At 33.7% G+C, this 6,240-nt stretch overlaps 1 non-coding gene across 1 annotated transcript; it reads right to left on the reverse strand.

Moving 5' to 3' along the window:
* Nucleotides 1–502: 502 nt before the first annotated feature.
* On the reverse strand, nucleotides 503–575 carry TRNAV-CAC (transfer RNA valine (anticodon CAC)). Its single transcript has one exon. It is a non-coding gene; the product is annotated as a tRNA-Val (tRNA).
* Nucleotides 576–6,240: the final 5,665 nt, after the last annotated feature.

Consider the following 6,240-nt stretch of genomic DNA (forward strand, 5'->3'; position numbering starts at 1 on the left):
TATGCTGTTTTTTCCAGTGCCAAAAAAGACATGATTTAGGGTGTACTTTAACCCCATTTCTATGATCAATTCACGCCATTTACTAATATTATTTGCAAGTTTTAAGGAAATATTAGGCATTTATGCACCATTTACAGTGGCTTTTAACATATTTTTTAGACAATCTGTTGAACTTCTAATATTACTTAGTTTAATGGTTTTAAAAGTAGGGAAAAAGTACGCTACCTATGTCACATTATTAAACCAAGTGAAGTGAAATAATTGTTAAATATTTATTATAACCACTACACCACAGACACGTGGTAAGTCTAAGTTTTCCAAGAGATTTAGCTAATTATTATGTCCAATCACGATGGTTAAAACATGTATCTACCTGGGCTCGAACCTGGGACTTCCCCCTTGTGAAGCGGGCGTGATAACCATTACACCATAGATACGTGGTAGCACTGAGTTTTCCAAGAGATCTAGCTAATTCTTATGTCCAATTACGATGGTCAATACATGTATCCACCAGGGCTCGAACCTGGGACCTTCCGCGTGTGAAGCGGGCGTGATAACCACTACACCATAGATACGTGGTAGCACTGAGTTTTCCAAGAGATCTAGCTAATTCTTATGTCCAATCACGATGGTCAATACATGCATCTACCAGGGCTCGAACCGGGGACCTTCCGCGTGTGAAGCGGACGTGATAACCACCACACTACAGATACGTAGTAACACTGAGTTTTCCAAGAGATCTAGCTAATTATTATGTCCAATCACGATGGTCAAAGCCGTACTTCTGTAATTAAGTAAAATTAACATACTTAGACTTAATTGTTTTGATCAAGCTGGCCGATAGCACACCCTGAATACTTAATTGTTAATTTAAGATAGTTCCGAAAAGTATCTTCGCTGTAGTTTTTAAGTTATCGGTGGGGACAAATCACGAAAAACCCATGTTAATCTCCATAGGAAATTAGCAAAAGCGGGTGAATATTACTTTAACGTTACAAAACGGTATCAAGTCATATCTACAAGGGCCTACCGGCCCTGTAGAATTCTTAACGGCGAAATCTTATAAGGAAATGAGAAGCTACGTTTGAAAAACCTCCGATTTTTATAACAAAAGATAGAATTAATTTCTGTGAATTCAAAAATATCAAGCTTTTAATTCTTCAATTTCTGGTTATTTGGCAACATGCATTTGAAAATGCTTCATATGAAATTATTTGAAATCCATTTTTTATAAAAGGCTAAAACGTTTCCCGTAGAACAACGTCACATATATTTTTCACGTGAGATGGTGCCACTCTCTGCTATCAGACCCAGAGTTCAGACTGGCGAGCAGCTCGAGACGCGTATAGGATTCCGCGCTTTTTTTTCCTCACGTCATAGTGATGTCACCAAACGGGCGAACAAGCTCGACAAGACAAAGCTATTGATATATGGAAACTGAGTTTTCGTGATTTTTCAATGGATTTTAAAAATAGAAACTTTGGTTCAATTATATTAAAAACTTGATATTTTGAAAGTAGAGACTTGAAAGTGTAAAATAATACCACTTTCGTGCTAAAATATGATATGAAATTGTAAATTCGATATAGCTATATATTTTTAAAATCTTCGCAAGAATGTCCCTATTGAGAATCAACACTATACAGTATTTCTGTTAATCATGAAAACAAGAGCAGTTTTTTAATTCTATGGTTGTCACGCAGCTTTCTTTATTCCTGGTTAACGATAGCATATTTATGGCTAGGAAGAACAATTCATGCCTTTCCTGGGAATAGACCCGTTCAACGTAAAAAAAGAAATAGGCTGGGGGAGGAATACTAGGGGATTACGGACATTGCCGTCTCTGCGCACTCTCAGGATCCAAAACGCCTACAGCACCACCGCCAAATAGCTAGGTATATAAGGCAGAGTTTTACCACCTCTTCTTATTATTCCCAGGAAAGGTTTGAGTTTTTGCATGAATTTATTCAAATACACCCATGAATATGGAATTTAAATTCTAATGAAGTTGGTTGGACTAAAACCCTGAAGTTATGAACAGGATTAGTCCAACCCGGTTCAACTTCTTTAAATATCGAAAATATCATAGCCATATTCGTAGAATTATATGGCAATAGTACAAAGTGCCTGTTTAAAATCTCAATATATAATTTTTTTACCAGCTCCTTCTCTTACGACGCGTCTGTAATTATAAAACCAATGCATAATTCTGAGGACTCTCGCCGGGTAAGTATTTTATATCATGACCATTCGTCCGAATTCGTGACAGATCTTAATCTTTGAGGAGAATGAGTTATTATCTCCTCGGAGCACATTTTCGAGAGAAATTGACACCAACGCGGCTCATATATTAGCATTTTCTCCAAATCAAGGCCTTTCAATGGTGTAAAAGATTGAAAGAAAAACGTTGTGATTTACGGTGCGATTTTAGTCACGGTTAGTGTGCGAAAGGGTTGACTGACGCCACATAAGCGAGTTACATTTTCTATAAAAATTGGTGGTTGGTCAGGGAGACAGTATCTCGACCACGACAGGGATAAAATGCAAACTTCGTAGCTGCCCGTATAATCAGCCTACAAGTTACCTTACCCTTTATAAGCATGACGTGAAAAAGTAAAGTGTAAGTGGAGAAAATTACTTGCCTGAAGCAACAGATGTTAGAATAATTATAGCGTAGTCAAAAATCCCCAAAAGGATGAATTTTTAAATAACCGACTTTCCAGATTCGGCAATTATGTTACTATCAATTTTAGTCGAAGCAATACTTTCGTAGAGAGAAATTCAGCTTAATCACCGTGTCATAACTCCAGCTATAAATTCCATTCTTTTGCCACTAAAACACTTTTATTTGCTATAAGTTTTCCAAATTAGGAGCATCAAAGGGATAGTAATCTAAAACTATTTCTCTTGGAGTGGTTTTTGTAGTAGCTGTGTGAAAAATGTGAATTGTTTCAGAAATAATTCAAACTGCCTGAATTAGACTTCTTCTTGACTTTAGTTGATAAATTGCCATTTCAATTTTTGATGTTCATAAAAGTGTTCAAAAAACCGCTAGTTGAATTATTTAATACTCTTTGTTAACTTGCTAGGGTTAACTAACTCACAATAGTTTAAAATAAATTAATAATATGTAATGTTTTACAGCATTTGATATTGAGAAATACCACGAACGAAGAGTAAGAAACATGACTTATATGCTTTTTCTCCTAAATATTATTAACTATATTGTTTTCAAATATATTTCGCAGTGATTTAGCTCAAATATGGATAACCTTTACTGACTATAATCTTGATGTACACAGCTTAACACCTCAGTATCAGGCAAGTAATCCTTTGTAATTTGAAGAGTTCAAGTTCATGATTTAAATTAAGTTTCTTTACAACAACTGCAATTTATATTTCATGTTTTCAGAGCATGGAGGTGTTCTCTTTCATTGGAGGTTACATGGGAATATGGTTGGGTCTTTCATTTCTTCAACTTCCGGCTTACAGTTTGAGTTTATACTCGTGGTATCAACGCAAACGCAGGATGCGTCCTGTACGATCAAAATTAAGACATCGATCACCAACTATCGATTTTCGCATTTATTGAAATGTTTTGAAAACTAACATAAATACATTGTTTAAAGCGAAGAACACACATGCGTAAAAATTTCACGAAATCGTACTTAAAACTCGTAAACGTAAAATATTTTATATTCCGTTTACATTTACGTTTCTGGAATCAGAATCAAAGAAATTAACCGAAAAAATATGCGTTAACGTGTAGATAAATTCGATAAGTTAAAGTTTTTCAAATTGAATATGAAAGTGCAAAGTACGAACGACTTTTCCTATGTAAAACTTCAAAGGTCTTAACACGTTTTTGTACAAATTTATTGCTTGATTTCTTAAACTCTATTAATTAATGAAGCTAATCGTAAAAGTGACTTAATATCCCAACTACGGTTTTGTTATAGATTAAGCACGGCGATTTATTCTTCAAAATAACTTTTTTCTGCAGTTATTATTTCACTGTCATTGCGTTGTATTAATAAAAACGGTCTTTGTGGACAAATACTAGAATGTTCAAGTTGTGTGAACAAAATGGAATGGCTAAAGTGCAAGATATTGAAATGTTTCAGTTTAGAGACATGTTTATATACCCTCAATTATTTGTAAAAATTGAGTATATTAGTTTTTTTTTTATCAAAATTTCATTTACCTGAAATATTTTATCATCTCTAAGTCTTAATTTTAATTTGATGGAAAAAAGGAGCGGAAAACTTACGCCCACTCAGACTTAGGCAAAAATGTTAGGAATTAATGATACTTTAAGGTAAAACTGTAATTTTGTAGAATATATATAAGGAAACGTGATGGACTTGCGTTTTTGATATAAGTTAAAAATTAAAAAAAACACTTTAATTAACACTAAAACATTTATATTTTTATACAGACGTTTATTAAATTTCACTAGTAAAACTATAAACGTCTGTAAAGTTTTTCCTTGATTTAATAAAATGCTCTTCAGTATCATTAATTAACGAAACTAGTTGAAAATAGATTTTACAGAAGAAAAAATATTTTACATTTATCTTTTCATCCACTATTTTTATAATACTTGAACCAATAAGCATTTATAATATTGGAAAAAAAACATCTATTTCGAATTGAGCAACTTTAAGTCATGAATTTGCTACAGATTCAAAGCTCCCCCTAAAAAATTTGCAAAGGCAATCCAAGAATATCAATTTTAATCCATTTTGGTAGTATTAATGTCTTACGTGTGTTCGATGTTTAGCTCAAAAAGTACTTAGTAAGGTCTGATAGCAGCTAGGCTTTAGCTATATTATAAAGCTTGAGTTCTGAAATTCCAATAACCTAGGTCTGAAAGCAAGATAAAGCTATTTTATCCGTCGCGCGTGCCCAATTCCAACAAGTTATCTCCCGACGCTAGAAAAGACGATACAAATCAAGATTGTCAATTTTAATACATTTTTGCTAAAATAGCCAAACATCTCTTTAATATTTAGCTCCGATCATTTTAGAAATTTAACAACGGAAATAAGCGTTATTTTTTTCAAATTAAAATGATGTAATTAAACAAAATTGTCTTATAAACATCTTTAACGAACGCGACACTTGATATGATCAAAATAATCATGCTAGCAGTCTAACTAAAGATTATTTCTTTTAATCAGCCTTTTCTCATGGATATTCGGTGAGACATTAACGATATTTTCCTTATGCCTTAGACAGGTCGATCAGTAAATGCTTTGAACGAAAGAACCTGTCACCTATATGTGTATCCATTTATTTCGAAACTCTCTATTATTTAAAGGTTTCTTTATTATTCTATGTTTTGTAAAAACTTTCTGCAGTATACAAGGTTAGTGCTACAAAGGTCTCGCCTGGTCAATTTATTCATGGAACCGTACATAATATAATTGCCTTCCTACAATTAAGCGCACTCAAATGTAAAAATGCATTTGCATACATTTAACGGTACAGCGATATCTAAACCGCCGGCGAGTACATACGTACATAGGCGGTATTATTTTATTTTTCTTTTGCGATTGCCAAGTCGGGATATTTTTTATCTGAACAAAATATATAAAAATGGTAGAGTCACAAAATATTGGACATTAATTTTGAAATAACAAAATTGTTCAATTGACGATTGAATGCAAACTTTTGACGGTGGAGAAGCCACGATGCGATATAATTCATAAAAAGCTCATTTATTTCTGGTCGAATCAAATAAACCTCAGATCACGCTACTGCGTCAGGTATTAATTTTATGCAGCGGATATTTTTCTGTTAATCCACAAACCCCACCTTCCGCCCACCAGTTTTAATTTCATGCATGAAATCTCTCAATATTCCCTTATGGGCAAGGAAATTGTTGAGTTAAGCTAACGTTTGTTTCAAAATAACTACAGATTTCATACCTAGAGGCTAGACATGCTACAATCGAAAGAGCATTTACGTCGTCGACCCCAAAAAATTTGGTTCAAATCTGAAAAACTAAGAATTGCATCTGCTCGATGTAAAGAACGCCAAATATCTGAAAACAACTTCGAGATTTTATTTAAATGTATACGGATAATTTTTTGTTTCGGATGCTTCTTGGGCTTCACGTTCCACGTTTCAAAGTTTCTGAGCGTTTACTTTCAATATCCAACTAGAATGGAATTTTCAGTTACTTTCAACGAGGAGCAAAGCGCACCTGGTATAAGCATCGCAAACATTAATAGG

The sequence above is a fragment of the Phalangium opilio genome, unplaced genomic scaffold (assembly GCF_054372755.1).
Source record: "Phalangium opilio isolate 3A_F unplaced genomic scaffold, DU_Popi_V2 ptg000002l_1, whole genome shotgun sequence".
Lineage (NCBI taxonomy): Eukaryota > Metazoa > Arthropoda > Arachnida > Opiliones > Phalangiidae > Phalangium > Phalangium opilio.